The sequence below is a fragment of the Mustela lutreola genome, chromosome 4 (genome assembly GCF_030435805.1).
Source record: "Mustela lutreola isolate mMusLut2 chromosome 4, mMusLut2.pri, whole genome shotgun sequence".
NCBI lineage: Eukaryota > Metazoa > Chordata > Mammalia > Carnivora > Mustelidae > Mustela > Mustela lutreola.
Window position 1 is genome coordinate 35,562,894 of NC_081293.1, and position 9,168 is coordinate 35,572,061.

The following is a 9,168-nucleotide window of genomic DNA, read 5'->3' on the forward strand; positions in this document are numbered from 1 at the left end:
CCTCCCTATATGGAGTGGAGGTGCCCAGGCCTGTGTCCCGAGGTCATGGGTCTGGGGCAAGGGAGAGAGGATCTAGTGAAGAACCGAGGAAGAGTGCTTCTTTATCCTGCGAAGGGAGAGGGGACCATCCCGGGATGGAGCACTGACAGAATATTCATGTAGCAAAACAAAGGAACTGTTCTTGAATAGTATCAGGCAGGAAAAGCAGAGGCTAACTTGAGAAATGGTTTTCCAGGCAGGAATCTATGTGGAAGAAATGTTTATAAAGCCGGCAAGTCAGGTCTGTATCTCCTAGGTTTCTCCCTGCATCTCTACCTGCTTGCTCTGTCCCAAGAGGATGCATTTCCACAATGCTCCACACCTCCACATGTACACACACACACACACACACGGCACTCTATAACACCACAGGTACACACAGACACACACACACGACACTCCACACCTCCACATGTACACACAGACACACACACACGACACTCCACACCTCCACATGTACACACACACACACACACACACACACGGGCATTTCCATGTTGTTTAAATCCTAGTCATAGAAGACGGGCAAACCCCCAAGATCTGAGAACTTCCTCCTGGCCAGGTTGGATTAAGTGGAGAATCTTTCGGGGGCACTCTAGTGTCCCATGGAAAGAAGGAGAATTCCGAGACTGAGAAGGAAAACAGAAGTCTGAGTCGGAGAAGAGGTGCCCTGGTATTCTGCCAGTGAGTGAGCTGAGGCTGAAACAGAAACCGTATCTGGCGGTCCCAGAAGCACGCCTGCTTCTGGAGAATGGGAGCCGGACCAGAAAGAAGCTAAGTGGGTATGGAAGGTCCGTGCAGCACTAGGAACTGAAGTCCGTGAACCTGAATTCATCTGCCCTTCCCCATTTCCTCCATGTGATTTTGGGAAAGTGACCTCCCCTCCCTAAACCCCAGTTACTCATTCCCCAAAGGAGCATGGAGGTTACCAGACCCTTCAGGGCTGTTGGGAGGATTCAGTCAGAGAAGACAAGCAAGTTAGCTGTGTGACTGGAGGCTGACCTTGGAGCTTAAAGGCAGCAGTGGCACTTCAAGGGGGCCATGGGCAGTAAGGGGGCAGCCTTTCTGTAGGGAATTTCAACTACAATAATCCAGTGGAACAGAAAGCATTGTTACCAAACCGAATTAGCAAATATCAGATCATGGTGGCAATTCTAAACCATCTCAGTGATAAAATATTCCTCCCATCTAGGGAGATCTGCTCCCCCTCCACACCCTGTTCTACCCCGACTCTAGCCTGTCCTACACTCTGTCCAGGAGTATTAGCAAAAGAAGCTGCCCCGGGGGCTCCTCACCACCCCAACCAGCTGCCACTGGCTGGCTCTTGGAGAGAGGAGGAGGAAACCACACCTCACCCCCCTAGGAGGTCATCAGTGCAGAACTCCCCCAAGGATTGGCATTTCCCCTGTGACCAGCTAAAGAGAAGAGTAGTTACATGCAGACTCCAGTTCAGATCTTGGTACCTTCTTCAGCAGTGAGGCTTGGTTTCCACTGGGTGTGTGGGCGTGTTAGGGAAAGAGAGGGACAGGGTGAGTGAGACAAAACCATCTCTTTTTTAGCCAGAAACTTTCTGCCACGTTCTCCTTGTAGTTCCCCCAGTATTTCTGCCTGGGGCTTCTTCCCCGAAGTTTGGGATTCCCCAGGTTCCCAGGAACTGTCTTCCTTGTGGTTTCGGGGGCCATGGTCACAGTCACGCTCTGCGGAGAAGCTCGGCCACTGGGGGAAGCAAGGCCAGGAGGCTCAGCTCCGGAGCGTGAGAGAGGATGGGGCAGGCGGAACAGAGGAACTGGACCAGAGAGTGAGGGGCTGAGCCCTGAAAACACATCTAACTCACAAAACAAAAGAACAGACAAAACAGACACAGACTGATAAATACAGAGAACAAACTCCTAGTGGTGTGGGTGGGGGTAGGGGAAATAGGTGAAGGGGATTAAGAGATGCAAACTTGCAGTTGTGAAATAAACAAGTCACCGGGATGAAAGCTACAGCCTAGGGCACATAGTACTAATATTGTACCAACTTTGTATGGTGATAGATCAAAATATACTTATTGTGGTGAGCTTTGAGTCATGTGTAGAATTGTGGAATCAGTGTGTTGTATACCTGAAACTAGTATTGTATGCTAACTATACTTCAATTAAAAAACCCCATTTAAGTCAGGACATATAAATTAAATGAATGAGGGTGCCTGGGTGGCTCAGTGGGTTAAGCCTCTGCCTTCCGGCTCAGGTCATGGTCTCAGGGTTCTGGGATCGAGTCCCGCATCGGGCTCTCTGCTTCCTCTTCTCTCTCTCTCTGCCTGCCTCTCTGCCTACTTGTGATTTCTCTCTGTCAAATAAATAAATAAAATCTTTAAAAAAAAAAATTAAATGAATGAGACTGGCTTGTGTCAGAAGAAAAATACAGTATGGTCTTTCCTACTTGTCTAGAAGTTCTGGCCCTCTCAAGGTAGCATTCATTTTCCTGCTTTTGGTGGGTCAATGGCTACAGGGAAGTATTTCTTCTACTTGTGTTAGAAAAACAAAAACACTTGGCTTCTGGTTGAGAAGAAAATCAGGACAATGCAGGACTCAGGAGAATGCAGGAACCATATAAATGGAAGCAGGCTTGTCCCTTGTGGAGGTGGTGACCGTCGACCTCGCCTCTGGATTCTGGCTGCTACAGGAATGAAAGTGGTTTGAAGCCTGGATCCTGCTTTAACCAGGGTGCCCAGAAGTCTGGGCTATTACGTGAACCCCTCTAATAGTTAAATGTTGGTTCAGTTACAAACCGGTAGCAACAGGAGTGGAGGACCCGAGAAAATACACCAGATGTGGCCCTAAGGCCACTCGTTTTTGATGTCTGCATCAAACGAAGCTTCCTCTTTGTTCCCCCAGGGAGGTAAGATAACAATTTCCTGTGTAGGCTGTGCCTTCCTGGAGTGGGTGCCGATGTCTCTCCCTCAAGGGGGCTGGTCATATCCCACAGCTGTTCTTGTGAGATAACCGTCCAGTGCGGTCAGTCCCAGGGCTGGCAGTCCCTGGGGAGGATTCCCAGACTGCAGATGGTTGTGCCGTTTTTTTGCATCACTTTGACTTTGGGTGGAAAATCCTTCTTGTCCTGAATGCCATGGCCAAAAACAGCTCTAGAATGTTTATTGGCAAGGGATTAGGGGGTTGCTCATGTGGTTGGATGGAAGGTGGGGCCTGAAACTCCCTTTGCATAGCACTTTATATCAAGATTGAGAAAAGGATGTGAAAAGAAAAAGAATAGAAAAGACTGTTCTTATCAGACTTTGAAGAGAGGGCTGCCTGAGGCCATCAGAATGTCCCCATGTCCCCAGTGGAAATGTTCTTAGGATCGGATCAGTACAACTGTTCACACAAAGAAATTAATACATGAGAAGGTTTTATTGTGGTATCTTTCTCAGGAATAGTTGCCTTCTGGAAATTCTTTTTAAGCTGAAGGAATTAATCTTTATTAGTGAAGTGTTGATCATGGCACGGTCTTTTAAAATCTTTCTAGAATTAAGTACAAAGACCTAAAAGCACTCTCAACCAGTTTGGTGTGGCCTCTGCTTGCCTCACTGCTCTTCCCTCATACCGCTGGTCCTTTCTTTCAAGCAGAATATTTTTTTAGTTCCTTGGGTGTGTGACACTCTCTCTAGCATGTCTTTATTTGGCTGTCTTCTACCCATTCTGCAGGCCACTTGAGTTGTCACTTGCTCCCTAAAGCCCTGGCTGTTCACATCGCCTCCCACTTCCCCAGGACTGGGCTAAGGACCCTTCCTGTGTACTCTTCCTAATCACACAGTTCAGCTGTGTCCTATCATGCTGTTGCAGGTCAAGTTCTCCAGGAAGCAGAAGCTCCATGGCAGTCAGGCGAGGAAAAGGCTGGGAGTGACACCCATGAACAGAGAAGGGGAGTGTATGAGTTCCTGTGGCTGCCATAGCAAATCGCCACACACTTCATGGCTTAGAACAACAGAAATGTATTCTTTCATGGTTTTAGAGTCCAGAAATTCAAAATCAAGGTGTCAGCAGGGTGGTTTCCCTTCTGAAGGCTCTAGGGGAGAATCTGTTTCTTTCTTCTTCTTCTAGCTTCTAGGAGCCCTAGACATCCTTGGCTTGCAGCTGCCTTAGTCCAATCTCTGCCTTTAAGTTCTCTGCAATCTCTGTCTCTCTCCTCTGTGTGTCACTCTTAAAAGGATACCTGTGATTACATTTAGGGGCTGTTGGGAAAGGTGAATTTTCCTATATCCTTCAAGTTTCTCTTGGTGGCTCCAAGAAATTGGCATGAGGCAGATGAACAGGAAAAAAATCAAATCTGATTTTGTACATATGGGAGTTCCATGAGAACTGAGCCCCACAGGCAGTCAGGCAATGGAGGCATATCTGCCATCCAGAGCTAAGAGAAGGGGGTAGGGGCCTGAGACTTCAAAGAGAAGGAAGACATTCACAGGAAGATGAAAAAGAGGAAATGTTTGGTAAACAAATGTTTGCTGAGCCATACAGAAACAATAGGACACAGAGAGGAATTTTAACAAACAGACTTTGCTAAGTTCCTCCCTGTCTACCACACCTAGTTCGTATTATACTGCAGTTGTCCACGGTGACAGCTCCCTTCCTGGAGCAGGTCCTCAGTCTACATTCTTTCAGGCAACTGGGGGTGGGTGGGGGGAGGTCAAAAGGTCTTTTGGAGCCTACTGTTTCTTAAAAATAAACCAGCCTAAAATAATCCACATGCCGAAGAGATACATTTTGGGGTGGTGGTAAATTTTGCTCCCCCAAAGTTCCATCTGGATCATCCAGAACGGTTTCCTCTTTGTCTTAAAATTCCTCAATTTATTCACATTAGCAAAACCTTTTTTTTCCAAATAAGGTAATTTTCACCAAATAAGGTAATTTTCACAGATTCCAGGAATCAGGATACAAACATATATTTTTGGGGGGACATATATGGACTGTAGGGAGGAAAGAGGATTGGATAGGAAGGGCTTTCAGATCATGATTCAGACCTCACAAAGTCTCTGCCAGCCATCAGGGATCTCTGGAGGGAAGACTCCCCATCAAAGGAGTTCTATGTTGGATGGAAATGGCTAGGCCGTCTGCTTGGTTCTTGGCTAAGGGCTGCCTTGAGAAAAGAATGGTCTTGACTGGAAAGCTGAGGTAGACTAAAGAAGTTACCAGCTGAGAGAGGCCAGCTAACCACAGTCCTCACAGTCACACAAGGAGTCCTGTCTTGAAAAGGGCTCTGAAAGGCACATAGACATATCTGCCTCAACCCATCTCTTACGCTGTAACAGGGGCAGCTTTCAAGGCTCTGGTGGGCCTTTCTTCCTGAGAGGAAACTTAAAAGAGGGAAGTTAGTGGGACAGACTAGCTCCTCATCGTGACAGCTGGTCTTTGGGCTATACCTGGTATTCACCATTCCTTCTTTCAAGATCCATCCTGGATTCTCCTTGCCCTCAGTGGCCATCCTCCCTGGTCTAGGTAGCCTACCCAGCACTGAAACTTCAACTTTGAGCCCTTGGCTCAAGCCAGCACTGCAGCTCTTGTCCATTCATGGTCACAATTGGTCTAGGGAGTCCTGAGATGTCCTGGGTCTATCAGCTGGGTTTCTCCTGCCCCCACTGGGTAAAAGCAGGACTTCCACCTTCTGGATGGGCAGAGTCCATACCCCTGACAAGAGGAGAGTTCCTCTTCTTGCCTGCTTATGATCTCTGAACACAAGCCCTCAGTGCCCATGTAGCAGGCATAGCTTATAGTTCAACAGGGCCCTTGTGGTGTCCCTAGGTGAGAGTGTATCCCCCTGGGGTACCAGCATTTTTAATCCTGCAGAGCCCAAGATGCAGGGATGTGGAACATAAAGTCTCCCAATGGGTCAGTAGGAGTGATGGTTAAGTGAGGCCACTCTTGCAGCTACTCCCAGGCTCCTCAGGTCATGTATTCTTCCTAACTGGAACGCTGTATCATATCAAGATCTGTGCTTTACTCTATTCAGAAGGATGACACTCCATTCTCCTGGGCTTGTTGTCTCTGACTGGTGCTTCAGTTGCACCCTCAGGAGGCAATTCCAATACCTTATTAGAATGGCAACTTCTGGCTGGTGGGGTATGTGATACAACCAGTGAATCCTACAGTCATGGGCCCATTCCCACACCTTCTGTGGGGTAAAGTAAGTTTCCTGGTTGGATACTATGTTGTATGGGAGTCTATGCAGTGGGCCAGGCATTCTGTAAGCCCCTGGATAGTGCTACTGGCTGAGGCTCTGTGAGTAGGAAAGGCAAATCCACATTTAGAATACCTATCTATTTCTGTGGAATGGAACCACTTGCACTTCCAGGAAAAAAGAGGCCAATGTAGTCAACTTGCCAACAAGTAGCTTGCTGGTCTCCTCTAGGAACAGTGTACTTGGAGCTCAGCTTTTGTTTCTGGTTGTTGGCAGATTGAACATTTATAGGCAGTAGTTCCTAGATGAGCCTTGGTAAGTGGGGGTCTATGCTGTTGGCCCCATGGGCAGCTTGAGAGGCATACTTCTAAGAAGACTACGAATGATCCCTGTCTTCTGGTGTTCATACTCTTGTATAAATCCCTGCCCTTGTCTTTGAGCTGGACCTACTGAATCACTTCTAACAAAGAGAACACAGCAAAAATGATAGGACATCCCTTCAGAGATTAGATTATAAATGATTGTCACTTCTATCCTGATGGCATTCTCTCTCTGGCCTCCACCTGGTTCACTCTGATGAATCTAGCTTCTGTACAGGGAGTTCGATGTGATAAAGAACTAAGGCCTGAAGTCACACAATTTATGAGAGACTCAATCCTTCCAATAGCCATATGAGTAAGCTTAGAAACAGGTCCTTCCCCAGTTGAACCTTGACATGAAACCATATTGCTGACTAACAGACACCTTAATTATAGCCCACGAGAGGACCCAACTAAGCAATGCCTGGATTCTGGATCTACAGAAACTATGAGATAATAAATATTGTTGTTTCAATATTTCAATATTTCAAATATTTCAATATTTCAAATATTTCAATATTTCAAATATTCAATATTTCAAACCACTAAGCTTTAGGTTACATTTTTAGTGTGCCCATCGTGCTAGGGCAGGGATGGTTGCTAGCAGGGCATAACTGACTAAGAGAAACAGACTGAGTCATTTTGTCTGTTTGGTTGTTTAGTGTCTCTTCTATGGTAGATGTTCTTTGGTGGGTATTTACCTGTAATGAGAAGATGTTCAGAGTTTGTACTCATTCCCCAGAGCGAGTGTGCACCTGCCTTTACTCTAGACATCTGGGTTCAGTTTACTGACCTTCTTTCTTCCAGTTCTGTGACCAAGCCAAGTCATTTGCCACTGCCCATGAATCCATATGTCTTCTTACCTTGGGCTCATTCTCCTAAAGCAGATGAGCTTGTGCCTTGCTGTTTTCTTTCCATTGTCATTCAAGGCTACTGCCGAGTGAGGTTGTAGTGCAGTTGCCATCCATTTTTGGTTTGTACCCACTTACTGAGCCAACTCATCCACACAGAAAAGTCAGGCTTTTTCTTCCTCCTTCAGCTGGCCTTATGGGATCACCTACACAGCCATAGTTATAAGCTGAGGTAGGAGCATCTGTTCAGCTATAACAGGTGGCATGAGTTCTGAGATACCTGTTTAAGCTTGTTGGTACAGCTAACCTGAGCTTGGACCCAGAGGTAGTCTGGACCTGCTATGGAGCCCTTTTCTGCTCCAGACCCTACTCAGTGATGGCCCAATCTATGGGCTGGAGCAGGATTTCTAGGTATGGAATATGCTGCCCCAGACTCTGAAGAAGCCTACCAGGCATTGTGTTTTCTTGTTTTTTAGTAGGGATGCAAGACACAGAAATTTGTCTTTTACTTTGGAGAGAATGTCTACCATAGTGTGAATCCGGGATCCCTAAAAGCTTTCCCGAAGTGTCCGGTTCCTGAATCTTCTAGGATTTATCTGTCACCCTCTGAAGCACATCTGTCTTACCAAGGCTACCAATGCAATATTCACCTCTTGCTTATCATGTCATCAACTTAATGGGTCAATGTGGTTATGATATTATATCAATATCAATGTGATATTCTTCATATTATACAGATGGTCTAGATCTCTTTGGACTGTATTATTACAGAAGTCAGGAGAGTTAACATTGCCTTGGAGCAAAACTGTAAATGTATAATGTTGCCCATTCCATTTGAATGTGAACTGTTTCTAATGGCCTTTTTAAACTGAGAATGAAAAACACACATTTTCCAAGTCAGTGGTTACATACCACATACCTGAGGCCATATTTATCTGCTCCAGCAGTGGTGCTATATCTGGTGTAGCAGATGTGATCGGGGTTAGTATTGGTTGCACTTGCAGTAGTCTATAGTCATTGACTAAGATTCATTTCGCATCTGTAGGGTGCAGACTGGGGAATCAAATGGAGATGTGATACAGACCACCATCCCTGCTGCATCCCAAAATCTTTAATCTCAAGATGAAATACCATTTTTGATTTGCTTATCATAACCAGAAATTTCTGAGACTTCCACTTGACATTCTCCATTATGACCATGCTTCCCAGAAACCAAGGACTCAATGTAAGGATTACATCAACTGTCAACTATAATAATCCCAATAATACCTTTTAGGAATAGGAGAAGTGACCACTCTGTGGATGCATGGACCAGTGGACTCACTCTAAACCATATTTTGGCCAGGAGTCCATATATTGCCTTATACTCATGCTTTCCCACTGCAGACAGGGAGGGACCCATGATGGTGTTTCAGTCTTTAGGCTTCAATGACAATTCAGATCCTGTGTCCAATAGATTTTGGAAGGTCTGACCATTTCTTTCTCCAATGGATAGTCAATCAAGTAAATGGTAATAAGACCTCTTGGGGAAGGACTTGGGTATTATTAGTGTATACTTGCCCTAGCAGTGTGGAGTCCTTCTTCCTAGAGAGATTTAGCTACTTGTCAGCCAACAGGTTTTGAATCTGAAAACTGGCTCAGGTGTGGCCCCTTTACAAGGTTATCCTGACTTTGTATTGGTGAAATCATCCTCAGCCTTCTGCATTCATTCTCCTTCCCTTTGATATATACAGTTAATGGGCACTCTAGTTGGCTGCCTAGTATTTTGT